The sequence below is a fragment of the Passer domesticus genome, chromosome 19 (assembly GCF_036417665.1).
Source record: "Passer domesticus isolate bPasDom1 chromosome 19, bPasDom1.hap1, whole genome shotgun sequence".
Taxonomy (NCBI): Eukaryota; Metazoa; Chordata; class Aves; order Passeriformes; family Passeridae; genus Passer; species Passer domesticus.
Genome location: NC_087492.1, coordinates 2,414,494 through 2,428,721, shown reverse-complemented (window position 1 = coordinate 2,428,721; position 14,228 = coordinate 2,414,494). Strand labels below are relative to the sequence as shown.

Sequence of the window (14,228 nt, the reverse complement as noted above, 5' to 3'; positions counted from 1 at the left end):
TTTTTCTTGTGGTGCTTGCAAGGGTGTGACTTTTTAAATTTTAAATAATTATTCATGATTTTAAAAAATCATCTTAACAGACAAAACACAAAGACCTCTCAAAAAAATCCTACCAAATGCTTAAAAACCCCAACATGATGGAAATAGATTTTCAGACCTTTCCATCATCCCTAAGGTTCCTAAGCAGAGAATATTTTACAAAATGAAATAAAAACTGTATATTCTTTTTTTACAATCCCTTCATCTTTTATTATTTAAGTGGCTGTAAAGGCAGGGTTGTTCTTGCCTGGGTGTCTTTAGGAATTGGAACCACAGTGCAGTTCCTGGCAGTAACCATTAGGTGACCACATCAGACCAGGTAATGTGAGCCCCTGAAAAAAGCAGATTACTGACCATAAATTTATTTAACCTCACAAAACCCTGCACTTCCATGCAAAGGAAATGATCTGACAAGAAATCTCCAATTCATTTCAGAATTTACCTGGAGCATCTTTCAGTTTCCAGCATTATCTTTCCAAGTGTGTCGTGCTGGAGAGTTGATCTTCCATATCCAGACCTGACAAATATTTATGAAAGTTTTGATGAGAATAGTAATGTGAATTGCAAGTACAGAGACTTTGTAATGACATTTAATAAAGGAGGAAAACAATTGCTGGCCAGCTCTGGAAGCTTCCCCCCCTGCCCTTCTGCCTCACTGAAAGGTCACCCTGCACACGCTGAGTGTTCTGTTCTTTGGAGGAACACTCCCTGAGCCCAGCAAAGTATTGATAAATAGAAATTGCAGACAATTGAAGGATGATATTTTAAAATCACATTGCCAATATTTTTCTATGGATGCCCTTTTTCTTCCTACTACTTTTATTCAGGATTGTGTTGCCTTTAAGTCTGAGATTAATATGTTGAAAATACAGAATAATGTAAGTACATTAATGCAGGGAAAACAAAGTATTCTTTCATCATCATAAAGAATATTTGCATTTCAAAAGTGATTTTCACAGGAAATTGCTGCCTCTCTTTAAAAAGCTGCAGCCTTCAAAGGAATTTTTCAATTCTGTCAAGATGTGATTAATACACGTGGTCATGGACCTCACTATTATGATTTAAGCAGATTTTTTGATGGCTCAATCTGTTTTATGACTTGAATCTTCAACTTTGGAATAAGTGACAAATAAAGGGGTTTTTTGCCTGTCTGGAAGGCTGAGCACAATGCTTTGAATTTTAAGTACTTTCTATCCAGGTAATTTGATGGGGCTGGAATTTAGTTTGGTGCCTACATTGGATTTCAGTTTGGAATTATTACCTGCAATGTGAATGGGGAAAAAAAAATAGTAGAGAAATTTCCCTTTATCTTAATCAGGTATTTGAGTAAATATATTTTTAACTGTGGAGGAGTGGCTGTTTAAAATATATGTATAGCAAATATATGGAGTTAATGCAGTGGAGGCAAATATGTGGATGGGCAAACAGCCCATGAGCTGTCAATGCCCACATTTGCCAGGTGTCTGTTCTGAACAGCTGGGATGCTTCATGTGGGGGAATTCACAAACAACATGGAAATTTTTAATGTCATTGTTGGAGTTGTGGCACATTGACTTTTTAAAAAACCAGCTTGATCTTAGCATTCCCTAAATTCCAAAGCTCCATCATTTTTAAGGCTCCTAAAACTGGTGATACCATACAGCAAAAATGCATTTATGTGAAAATCAGTAGCAACTCCAGCAAAAAACACTCTATAAAAGAGAATATCAGAAGGTGAAAAGATTGCCCAGAAATCTAAGATGCTTTGAAACAAGATTAAGATAAGGCCCATTAGGGCTCATGTTGCCAACCTGTCTGCATTAAGATATATCTTGCCTGGTGCCTGCATCTTGGATGATTCATTCAATATGTGTCATATCAAAGTCAGGCTAGCCAGCAAGGAGAAAAATGCTAATGCTTCTAAATTTTAGTGCTAATCCATCATGATGAATTAACTGACCTTTCTTAGTAGGGTTTTTTTTAACAAAAGAAGGTTTGGACAATGATGTTAATGTTGCTTTGGTTTGTTGTGTTCTCTGAGGCATTGGTGGTTAATTTGGATCTGCTGATTGAGGAGTCATCACTTGGAAGCAGGATTTTTACAGTTGTAGTTGAAAAGGGCTGGAGTGAGTGTTTTCAACAGGAAAACTTAGGAACTGATAACAATTCTCTGCTTGAAAACCCCAGCTCATTGCAGGGAGGTTGGACTGGATCCCATTTAAACACTCCTTGCAACCCAAACTATTCCATGATCATGGAATAGTGGCACAATTAGCATAAATTAGCATATAAATGGTTCATGCTGCATTGCTGTGGCTCTTTTCCTTGAGAATTTTAGGGTAAGGTTATAATGATGACACACAGCAGCTTTTGCCACTTGCAAAAATAAATGCTGAATTTCACAGTTGAGCTTTTGTTTGTCTCATAAGTTCAGGAGCTGCTGGTTCAGAGCTGAGGCTCTGTCAGCCTCATCCCATTTTCCTGCTCTCTGGGCTGCTGGTGTTTCCTGGAGTGGGAACAGCCAGGATTGGGTGAGAGCAAATCCCTTTGGGCTGGAGCTCCTCTCCCTGTGTCAGGTATCCACCAAACCTGCCCTGGAGTCTCAGGCAGGTGTCGTTTGCCCTTGTGCTGACAAACCATCCTTGGCACCCTCCCACAGCTCCAGACAGGCAGGAATTAACAATATTAATTAACTCTGAGCAGCGTGGAGCTGGTTTCAACAGACTGAGGGTGTTCAGGTTGAGGGGAATGATTTGGAATCAACAGGAGGGAGCTCAGTTTAACCTCGGGCTGTGTCCACGTGGATTTAAACCCTGGCCTGAGGTGAATGTGGCAGGCTGAGGGAGGGGATATCATTTCATGATTAATTCTCAATGTCTGGCTCTTCTTCATTTCAGACAGAGCCTTTTCTTTTTGAGATACATGAGACTGGTAGAAATTCTTGTTTTCAAGAAGTGTTTCAGTAACAGTCAATGAATAGAACTCTGAAAAGACAATATTTTCATTTCGAAAACTTTCCTGAAATATGGGTTTGTAAATAAATTATAAGAAACCCATTTTTCCTGCCATCAATAAAACAAAGCAATGCTGCTTTCAGACAACTTTTACTTATTTAATAAATTACTTCAATAAATTTCCAGAGGATGGTAGTCTGTTTAGCCCAGCCTATTAAAAGCATTAAGATTTGAACACTGGCTGTTAAAATGAGTAAATGGCAATATCACAAAGTTAAACAAATGCCAAAAAACATTTTCCAGAGTACTGGGATTGTAACAATACCATTAATGAGGGCAAAGAGGTTTTAATGCAATTTGCACATTCTAAAGTTTCAAAAAGAGGTTTTGAGTTAGTGCATTATTAATGTTCTGAACATCTGGAACTATGTAAGAGGCACAGACATTGAGCAAGTGCAGGGTTTCCCCACTAGGTCTGATGCTGGCTGATTTCCTCCCCAGCCAAAAGCTTGTTTTTAGAAGTTTGAGACAGTAAAATGACAATATCCAGATAAGAGAGAAACATTCCACAGCCTCTTTTTGCTTGTATTATGTACTGAGGAATAATTGGAAACCATTAGGTTCGTGCTGTTAAAAGGTGAATTTGAAATTAAATAGGAAAATAGTTCTTTGCACCACAGCTGGGGCTCTGAGGAATTATCTATGAAGTTCCATAAAAATGCTGAACTTTTTCTGTTGGGTGGATTTCTGTATTATATGCAGGGATAAATGCTTCATCAGGAGTAATAATCTCCTTGATGTTGCTGTTGACAGCTGTAGGAGGGCTTTGAAGAGCAGATTTACTCCTGTGTGTAAATATTTGCAGGGTGCAGGGATCTGTTCGTGTCATTTATGGCAGAAATTGCTGCTTTCAAGTTATATCACCATTAACTTTCTGCATAATTTTAGTGTTAGAGAATGTAATTGACACAGTTACAGCCTGAAAATGCTGCAGGAAACAAGAATGTTTCAAGGTGTCATCCAATTTTAGATGTTTTGACTGCAGCTAATGCCCAGCCTCCCTGGCTTGGAAAGGAAGGTGCCTTTGAAGAGGTTTGGCATTTCAGGAGTAAGTTACAAAATAATTGTAAATTAATAATGATGCTCACTTTCTGCTCCCAAGGGAGAGGTTTTCTCTTTCTGCAGAAGCCTCATTTGTTTGAGCCAAACTGCTGCAGTGGAACTGTGACAGAGAGAGACCCCAAAGCTGGAGGGGGCTTTGGGGACAGGACCCTGGCAGCTTCTGCTCCAACTTCTGCCTCAAAGGAGAGCAGGGAGAGGGATCAAACAACCCCTGAGGGGCACTCTGGGCTGAGCAGTGCCCTGCAAGTGCCAGGAGCTGTTTTGGTGCTCTCACACCACAGTGACCCTTTGGGTTTTTATTTCTCTTTGGAAGGAAAGACTCTTGCCAGGTTTAAATCTGCTCCTTTGTCCTTCCTCTGATGGAAATCTTGGGGAAGTGATTTCTGTCTGACGGGCCATGATTTGGGGAAATTGAGCTCTAAAAAAAGCTGAATTCTAATGGCTCCCAAATTATTCATTTCAACATTTGCACCTAATAAAGGTAGATAGGATTTCATTTTACTTGTCCATATTATTTCTTCCTTGCTTGTTTTTTGCTCTTCCCCTGCAGTGGTAGTTTTCCTTTTGAACTTTATCTCAGCTTCTTTATGTTTTATGGGGGTTTTTGTTCCCATTAATCATATACAGTATCTACTTTCACTTGAATTCTCTATTTTCCATCATTTCAATATCAGTCATATAAACTGTCTAGCTCTTGAGGCTCTCACAGTCATCCAAAAATACAATTATCTGAGGTGCCTTCTGAGAGCTCCAAGAGCTCTGTAAATCTTTATGTGACTCCTGAAGTCTACAGTTTGCTTTTCCCATTGACTTGGGCATAGAAATGTCTGTAAAAATCCCTGGGTGAGAGGGAAGATTTTAACCATTCCCTCACTACACTTTGCTCTGCTTTGGGCACTGTTGAGAAATTGCTTCAAATAGAAAAAAACAGGAGCAGAAGGAATGATAAACTCCATACAAAATAACTGCAATGAGAGTTTTTGTATACCCAGGTATGTAATATTTATCTTCAATGGCATCAGTTCAATCCAGCTGTGCTAAATTAAATTTGCAGCTGGAGCTGGCAGTTCCCACCCTGGCAGGATCATTTCTTGTGGAACCACAGAGGCTGCAGCAAACTCCCAGCCAGAACAGGCTGGGCTCTGCAGGGGAATCACTGAGGTGTTGGCTACTCGGAGCTCTCCTAAACTCTAATCATTCATTAGAAGTTTTAATTTAGAATTTTTTGACCTTGGGTTGTCTGAGTTTTGTTATTTTTGGTGGTTGTTTTTTCCCCATTGCTTGGTTACCAGCAGCAGGCCAAGATAAAATTTTGTCTTCAGAGATGGGAACTGACAATCTGGATAATTGCAAAATGTGTTTTCCTTCTTGAATAGTATGACAGGATTAGGGATGTACACAGCAGTTAGGGGGTGGTTTTCCTGATTGCTGGGGAATTAGAGACAAGCCAAATGTTAGAGATGCTTTGAGACCTTAGAGGAGCTGGTCTGGGAGCCTGTGCTGGGTGAGCAGGCTCTTCCCCCCTTCCCTCTGACTGTTCTTGTGCTGCTCTCTGCATCTCCTGAGCAAAGGAAAAGTTTTTATCCTTTTTATTCATTTTTTTCCTACTTAGTTTCCAGGTGGCTTTGTGAACTGTGGTGGCTCCTCAGGAGGTCAGAGAAGTGTCAGAGACAGCTCAAGGGAAGAGATGATGTTGCACATTCCAACATTATCCTTTTTTTTTTGTTTTCAGTCTCAGGGATGAAACATTTTCTTGTTTCTGGGTTTTCTTCTAATATGTTTTCCAGTGGTTGACTGTAATTGGAGAATCTATAAAGATCCTCCTTTGGAAATCCTGATTTTTTCACTGTGGCTGATGTTCTGAAGCTGTTGGTGTGAGGTTGCAGCATCCTGAACTGCCTCTGTCTGACTGTGAATTAACCAAGCAACTGGAGAGGCACTCAGGTGAACATTCTGGGTGACTGGAAATGTGGGGGAGGTGATATGAAAGGAATGCCCTGTTGTGGCTCCTGGTGCTGTGCAGAGCCTCAGCAGTCTGGCCTTGGAGCTGGCTGCTCTCCCTGCCCTGGGACCCTTTCCCTCTGTCCCTCCTTGTTCTGGAACATTCTCCTCACCCCAGAGGAAATTCCCACGCGTGCCTCGGGTCCCACATGCTCTCTCTGAATTCCACCCTGCAGAGAATGAACAGGCACACTGCTCAGGACTTGCTGAGCTGCTGTGGTCACCAGCAAGGGCTGTGCAATAATTCAGGTGCCCTGTGGCACTTGCTTTTTACACAGAGCAGCTCCTTGCTGCTGGTGCTGCTCGTCACACAAAGCCCGATCCGGAGCGACAGTCGTGGCAGATTATTGGATATTATGTCTAAAAAAATTATCTGCCATGCTGGCAGATGAGTGTTTGGCCTGTGAATTTCACACCCTGAGAGCTGGGCAGTTTAATATTTTATTGCACTGTTAATTTAAATACCCTGAGCAGACAGCATCAGGAAAAGAAACGAAAAATCTATTATTGTTTCTCACTTCTGAGCTCTGACTTGTCAAAGTGCTGCAAGCTGAATTGTTGTAGCTCGTTAACACATGCTCCAATTTCCCTTGTAATTAACACTTGCTGCTTGCATATTTTTCCTCTCATTTATGTAGGAACTGCATTGAAAATGAGTCTTCACAGTCAAGAAGTTTGCACTCTGAATGATGGAGTCCTGACAGTAAATAACAGAGTGAACATGTCTTTTTCCTCAGGAGGTTTCAGTAAAAGGGAAGGAGAGCAGTTGTGAACAGGGAACAATATCCACATCATTCTTGAGAAGGTGTATCCTGCCCAGGTTATTCCAACATTAATGTTCTGAACTTTACAACCTGCAGAGTTGGTGCTCCCTTTCCATGTCTGTGGAAGATTCAGTGCCTGATGTGACTTCTTCACGTGTGAAAAACCCAGATATGAGAGAAAAGAACTGGGAAGGATTTATTTAGGGAGCACGTTCTGCATCAGCAGTGTAACAGCTCATACAAGTCTGAATATTAATGTATTGAAAGGAGGACTTGGGCTATTTTAAATTCAGAGAAATTTGACATCATTGGGAGGTCTGGGAGCCAACAACTCATGTCTTAGAAAATTAGAAAAATCATAACTCAGTTTTACCTTCTGAAAGGGTAAGCAAGCTCCTGTGTGAGGACATTTAATTAGTGAGTGCTGTATTCTAAAGAGTATTCATTGCACTTTGATTCATTTTACAGCACAGTAATGGACCAATTTTTAGCAAAAATATTTCAAAACAACTTGCAATGTGCTACAGGGAAAACTTCATTTTCAGCTTTTGCTGCCAATTTTGGATCATTAGGTGAGAAATTATTTTCCTAAGAATCAGAAAAGTCTTTATTATTTCTTATTTCTTTCCTTCTAGTTTTTCCTTTTAGGGGGACAGAAAGGAAGGAGGGAGAAGGGAACTTGGAAGAAATACTTGGCTTATTTATGTATTTATTTGGAATTGTCTGATATATGTGGTGCAGGCACATGAAGCTCTTCCTGCTGTGCTGGGGAGGGAGCAGAGGCAGCTCAGAGCTGTCCCCTGCCAGGCTGGGCAGGGTCCCCTGCCAGGAGCTGTGCCAGGCTGGCCCCGTGCCCGGCCTGAGCTGCTCCTGCCTTGGCTCAGTTCTCCCCGGGCTTCTGTGCCACTAAGACAACCTGGGGTTATTTTTTCCCTTTATTCTGAAAAAACAAAGAGGTCAGAGATGACTGAGCTTGGCTTCTGGCTGGGGAGGAGCAGCAGTGGAGGTGCTGACTTCATCCATGGCCAGTTCATCCTTTTTATTCCAGACCAGAATTTAAACAATCCTTTTAAAAATCTTTTTTTTTCCTCTCTGTGCATGGAGGGTTTTCCCTCGCTGGGATGGGAAGGTGCAGTGATAGCCTAGGGTGGATGTACAAGCAGTTCCTGAACACAGAACTTGTTGTCTTGGTTCATTTTAAAACCACAAAAGAAACCCTGGTTTGAACCAGGCTGTTCCTAACCAGCTGCCACAGAGCTCAAAGACTGAACAAAAACTCTCCAGCTTGTCTGGGGGGCAAACATGTTGGGTTTTGGGGAGAAAATTTCTCTAAAAAAGCTTCTTTAGCTGCAGAAGCAACATATTAACAGTGTTATTTTAGAGTCTTTGGCGTGCCAAACATTTCATTTTTCATTACTGTTGTCGCCGTTCACGTGTTCCATTATTTAAGGGGGTTATTGAAAAATTGATGGAATGTTGGGAGCAGAGAGACATCCCGTGGCTGCAGTGTTGATTTATGGCACATGGAGCACACTTCAGTGCTTCAGCTTCCTGCTGCTGAGCACCACTTTGTCACTGTCCCCAAAGAAAAACGCTGCCGGTGAAATCCCCGTGCTGCCCCCGGGCTGAGTGATGCATGCTTTGCCTTTGAAAACGATGATGAATTATTCACCTTTTATTGTGCTGCAGTGTGCACATGGTGATCAGAGCCTTGTTCATAATACAGAGGTTTTCTCTGTGGTCAGGGCTTAGCTGAGTTGCACAGTAGCTTCATCTGTTTCATTTTTTCCCTTTATTTTTTATTTCCCCTGCAGTGTCTGTGTGGATGAGCACAGATTTTACCCCACGTTTCCCACCATATGTGTGGATCTCAACACCATTCTTGGTCCTAAATATTTGGGTTTATTTCATGTTTGTTAAAAATTCTCCTGGAGAAAATAAGTATGATACTTCTCCATTTGAAAAGATACCATTTCCAGGGAAAGTCTTGAAAATCCCACCTCCATGGTTTAAAGTTTTATCTTTAAACTCATTTTCTGCTGTGAAGAAATAGATTGAGAGACAAATCTGAAATAGCAGAGCGCTGTAGATTTCCAGTCCAGGGCAGCTTTTCCCCAGAGGTGCTGAGGACAGACTCCCTGCCCACCTGTTAGGACAGCTCAGTCTGATCTTCCTTCAGAGCTCTGGGAGAAATGTAAAATATCAGAATAAATGTGTGCCATGGCTCCAGGTCCCTGCGCAGCCCCTTGGATTAATAATTGAATTTTTTTTTTAGTGTTTTCTATTTTGCTCTTATGGAGCATTTCTGTGGCTCTTTGGGAAGGGGAATGAGGCAGGAATTCACCTGGAATTAGCCCTGAGGGAACCAGGCAGGTTCAGAGCCCTTCTCTGCACTGCTGGGTGATGCCCCTGGTGCAACAAATGGGAAATGTGCAGCTGGAGCCTCTCCTTAATGAGTAACATCCTAGTGTGGCCTGTTTTCACTAAAATGCTGCATTAAATCCATTTATTTTTGGTCCATAAAGACAAGATTTCCCCGTGTATGTGTATCTATATAGATATTTAATATTTCTCTCCAGTTTCCTATTAACAGTGGAAATTTAAAGCTCTATTTTGAAAATAAATTTTACTTCAAAAATGAAATATTTTGGCACAGATAAATTTCATTCTCTTGAAATTGAATCTGTTAGAAGCTGAGAAAATGAAATTTGAAGTTTAAAATACCTTTTTTTTTAGTGAAAAAATATATATTTTGCATTGGCTCAGTCATTCAAATGAATGAATTTTAAATACCTTTTCCTGTGTGAAAACCCTCCCATAAACATGGGGAGGGGCTGTGAATCAGTTTCTTGCTTAACCTTTCATGAAAATCTAATTGAGTGCAAACAACTGCTTTCAATAATTCAATGGCCTCAGTTATTCTTGGCTGCTGGAGTCCCAGCCCAGAGCAGTGCAAATGTCTGGCTGTTGAGCAAAACTGAGGCTTTTCTCTATTTTTTTTTGGTGAAAAATATGATTCAAATGACTTTTTCAAAAGCGTGTGGGGTGATTAGGAAGAAGAAGAGGTGAAATGTAAATTATTTCTGCCAGCTGGGTAAATGACTTGTGGCCCAGAGGTGGATGAATATTCTCCTAGTCCTTCTCCAAGTGTGGAAAATTTTGGTGATTTTGATAAATGTGGTTGGGTTTCTTTGCTTGCTTTGTTTTCTTTCTTTGCTCTTGTTGAGGGACATTTTGCTTTTCATGGTTCTGTTTGGAACAGCACCTAGAACTGTTAAAAAGTCCTTTCAGAGGTTGGGGTAATGCACATAGAGTTTATTGGTTACTTAGCCCAAATATTTTCCCTCCTGTTTTTGGAAGGAAACTCAATTTTCCTTTCACAGCAATCCTTCCAGGCAGTTTGTCCTTGTCCCTTCAATCTTTTATTCCCATTTCATTCCTGTTTCCTTTCTGTTCACTTTTAACCTCTGAGGCTCTTTTTTTGTTGTTGCTTTGGGGTTGGTTTGTTTGTCTTTTAACTAGAGGTGAAAATGGAATAAATTAGTGATCCTGTGACCCCACATTGGTAAACTCTTTGTAAATTCTTCTTTTTTTCCCCAAAATGAAGAGTTCCAGTATTCCTGGAGCTCAGTTGCCTGTAGGATTCTGGGTCATTTGGTACCAAGTTCTGGCAAAGTTTTTAGTTCAAGAACTCTCAAACAGCTTCTGCTAATTCTCTACTTTTCCAAACCATCTTAATCCTTGAAAAAATTAATTTATTTGGAACCTGTAATACCAAAAAAAGTGGGTGAAGTGTGGCCAGATCCACTCTCCAGGAATTTAAATTGAAATAACAGGAATTTAAGGCCACTTTGCTTAAACAATGCCTTGATTTAATGTCTGAACATGTTTTGGGATTATCACTAACACAGGGACAGTCCCATCCTTTCATAGTGGGAGTAGAACACTGATCCAGGTGATTCTCCTGGGACCAGAGGGATTGGAACACAAACTTCCAGCTGGAGAGAGCAGCTGACTCAGCAGATCTGCTCCTGGAAGGTTGAAAGGGAACTCTGGAACCAGAGCCAGAGGAAAACCCCTGGGCCTTGGGACCTGCACAGGACTGCTCCAGTGAAATGATGATGTCCTCCACCTACCAGCTTCAGTTTGCAGGAGGAACCTGGCAGAGTGGATGAGTTTTTTTAATTTTTATATTTTTTTGCACTGAAAGGAAGAGGGCAGGCAGCTGATGCAGGTGGAGGCTGGGTTGTTCTGTGACACAAAACAACCTGGGCTGGTTCTTCTGCAGGCAGCCCAAATGGTGGGAAACATTTCGTAGCAAAGCAAGGGAAGTGCATTTCTTCTTGGCAGTCTCTCTGAATGTAAGGGTTTTCAGAGGTTAAAAAAAGCCTCTTGGTTTGCCTGTGCCACCTTTTGTTTTCTGAGCAGATACAAACAGAGCAATGGTTGGAGCAGCACTGGGGTCTGTGGGGCACTCTCATGGTGGGGGGTGTAGTATGGCATTTTGTATTCTTCACATGGGGGGATGAGAGCCCTGTTGGGTGCCAGGGCTCTCCTTGGGGTGCCAGGGCTCTCCTTGGGGTGCCAGGGCTCTCCTTGGGGTGCCAGGGCTCCCTTTGGGGTGCCAGGGCTCTCCTTGGGGTGCCAGGGCTCCCTTTGGGGTGCCAGGGCTCTCCTTGGGGTGCCAGGGCTCCCCCTTAGGGTGCCAGGGCTCTCCTTGGGGTGCCAGGGCTCTCCCTGTTGGGTGCCAGGGCTCTCCCTGTTGGGTGCCAGGGCTCTCCCTGTTGGGTGCCAGGGCTCTCCCTGTTGGGTGCCAGGGCTCTCCCTGTTGGGTACCAGGGCTCTCCCTGTTGGGTGCCAGGGCTCCCTTTGGGGTGCCAGGCTCCACCTGCCAGCCCCCTTCCCTGGATCAGAGCCCCCTGTTCTCCCAGGCTGGGCCAGCCCATCTCCTGCTGCCCAGCCCCTGCTGCCCATCTCCTGGTGCCCATCTCCTGGTGCCCATCTCCTGGTGCCCATCTCCTGGTGCCCATCTCCTGGTGCCCATCCCCTGCTGCCCATCTCCTGCTGCCCAGCCCCTGCTGCCCAGCCCCTGCTGCCCAGCCCCTGCTGCCCAGCCCCTGCTGCCCATCTCCTGCTGCCCAGCCCCTGCTGCCCAGCCCCTGCTGCCCAGCCCCTGGTGCCCAGCCCCTGCTGCCCATCTCCTGCTGCCCATCTCCTGCTGCCCAGCCCCTGGTGCCCAGCCCCTGCTGCCCAGCTCCTGCTGCCCAGCCCCTGCTGCCCAGCCCCTGCTGCCCAGCCCCTGCTGCCCATCTCCTGCTGCCCATCTCCTGCTGCCCAGCCCCTGGTGCCCAGCCCCTGCTGCCCATCTCCTGCTGCCCATCTCCTGCTGCCCATCTCCTGCTGCCCAGCCCCTGCTGCCCATCTCCTGCTGCCCAGCCCCTGCTGCCCAGCCCCTGGTGCCCATCTCCTGCTGCCTTCTCTGCAGGTTTGTGCTGCCTGCCTGCCTGCAGAACTTCTGTTTGACCCTTCAAACACGTTTCCAGCCCACTGGAGACACACTTGGATTTGGAGCAGTGCTTATTCACAGAGAAAATCCTGGGAGCAAACACGGGGAAAGGCTTTTAGATCAATGCTGCTCCCTTGGGGAGCTCAGACTTTTTGCACTGACAGTGGTGCCAATACTGTGATTTTTATTAAGAAAAACCTAATGGCTCTTCCCTTTCTCCCCTCCACCTACCTGAATATTTGAATAAAAATGAAAAGTGCAACTTCCTATCATTACAAAAAAAGCAAAGTTTGAAGGAGTGGGGTTATTTTAGGGTATAATGGCAGATTTTTAAGAAGGGTTACAAGATGTTTGTGGAAGTTCTGTTCACCTTAAAATAACTTTTCTCCAGACAGCTTGTGGTTTTACAGGTGCACAAAGACACAATGCAATGATAATTAGTTTTAAATAGTTAAGAGTTGTTGAACTCCCCAGTAAAGTCAGAGCTGTTTCACTCTGCTCTCAGGTGCTCCTTAGGTCATTATCCTCTTTGTCCTGTACTGCTCTGGAGCATCCTTGGATATTTTTGGGTGTCTTGTTGCTTTCCCAAGCACTTTTGATTATTTCTGTGATACCTTTTTTTCTCTGCTGACAAGGTGTGATCTCTTCATGACATGAATCAATGCTAAAATATTTAAGGAATATTTTATGTAAAGAAATTAGCAGGAGAAGAGTTAAATAAGCCAGAATTTTCTGTTAGACCTCCTCTTTTCTCAGCTATTTTCTACTGCACACCTCCCTGTCAGGAGGTGATGGATCCTGCAGGAAAAGCACATCCCAGCAACCTGAAATTAACTCCCAAGTTCAGTTTGATCCAATGGTGGAAATCACAATCAACTTGCCTGAGGGTGAAATACATTAAACAAATCTCTGGCTTTGCCTCATGGCCTGGGAGCCCCCTAATGTGATTTTTGGCACTGTATAAAACAAAGCAGCAAAGGGAAAGGGGCAAAGCTGCTCCTTTGTGGGCTCACTTGGGGGGTTTGGCCTTGGAGTGCAGCACAATGGGAGGAGAAAACAGCTCCCCCCATGCCCAGACTTCCAGAACACTCCAAAAACTGCTCAAAAAGCAGTGCTGGCAGGGAGGGAAGGCAGAGCTGCACACCGAGCCCCAGGTTTCATGGCTCACAGCTTACAGGTGTCTTGAGATTGCAGAAAGGAATAAAAGGAAAAGCCATCCCAGTAACCATCCCTCAGTGCATGGGGAGATGACAGATTCTTTCTAACAGGATTTTCTGCTCTCTTGGAGGAAGACCATTTGTTAATAAAGCATTTGAGAATCCATTTTTAAGGGATTTAATAAAATATACACAGGCTGCCTTCCAGTGCAGGAACTATTATTCCCTTGGGTGGGAGGAGTGACTGGCTGGGGGCATTAATGGTTCCTTCCTGTGATTGCTGGCATCAGATCTTGCTCCCATTTGCACTTTTCCAACCCAAAGTGAAATAATTTTTTATGAGAAACCCGCACTTGGTTCCTGGCTCTTCTGAGGCATGTGTGTGTTCTATATTTTATTTATTTGTATTCAGTCAGCTCCATAATTCTTGTTGTTTTAGTGTCTGTCCATGCCATGGGTCCTGTGTTTTTGTGGGTACAGGGAAAGTTTCCATATCTAACAAACTCCATTAATGGAAGAGGCAATAGCTGTTGTGTGAATGAAATGAATTGTTCCATTCTTGCCAAAGATTTCATGAATAATTCCCATATTTCCATCAAAATCACAGATTTTTGTTGTGATGGTTGCTGTCAATGGAACAAGAAAGCTGAAGCTTGGTCCAAGAGAGACTTTGCTGGAGGGGCTGGGGAGCCCACAAAGAGAAAAG

The 14,228-nt window shown here is 43.3% G+C and overlaps 1 protein-coding gene across 17 annotated transcripts in view; it reads left to right on the top strand.

Annotated features, from left to right (window-relative positions):
- BRIP1 (BRCA1 interacting helicase 1) overlaps positions 1 to 14,228 on the top strand; it is a 105,109-nt gene that overhangs the window by 15,143 nt on the left and 75,738 nt on the right. The gene's annotated exons all lie outside the window — the stretch shown is intronic.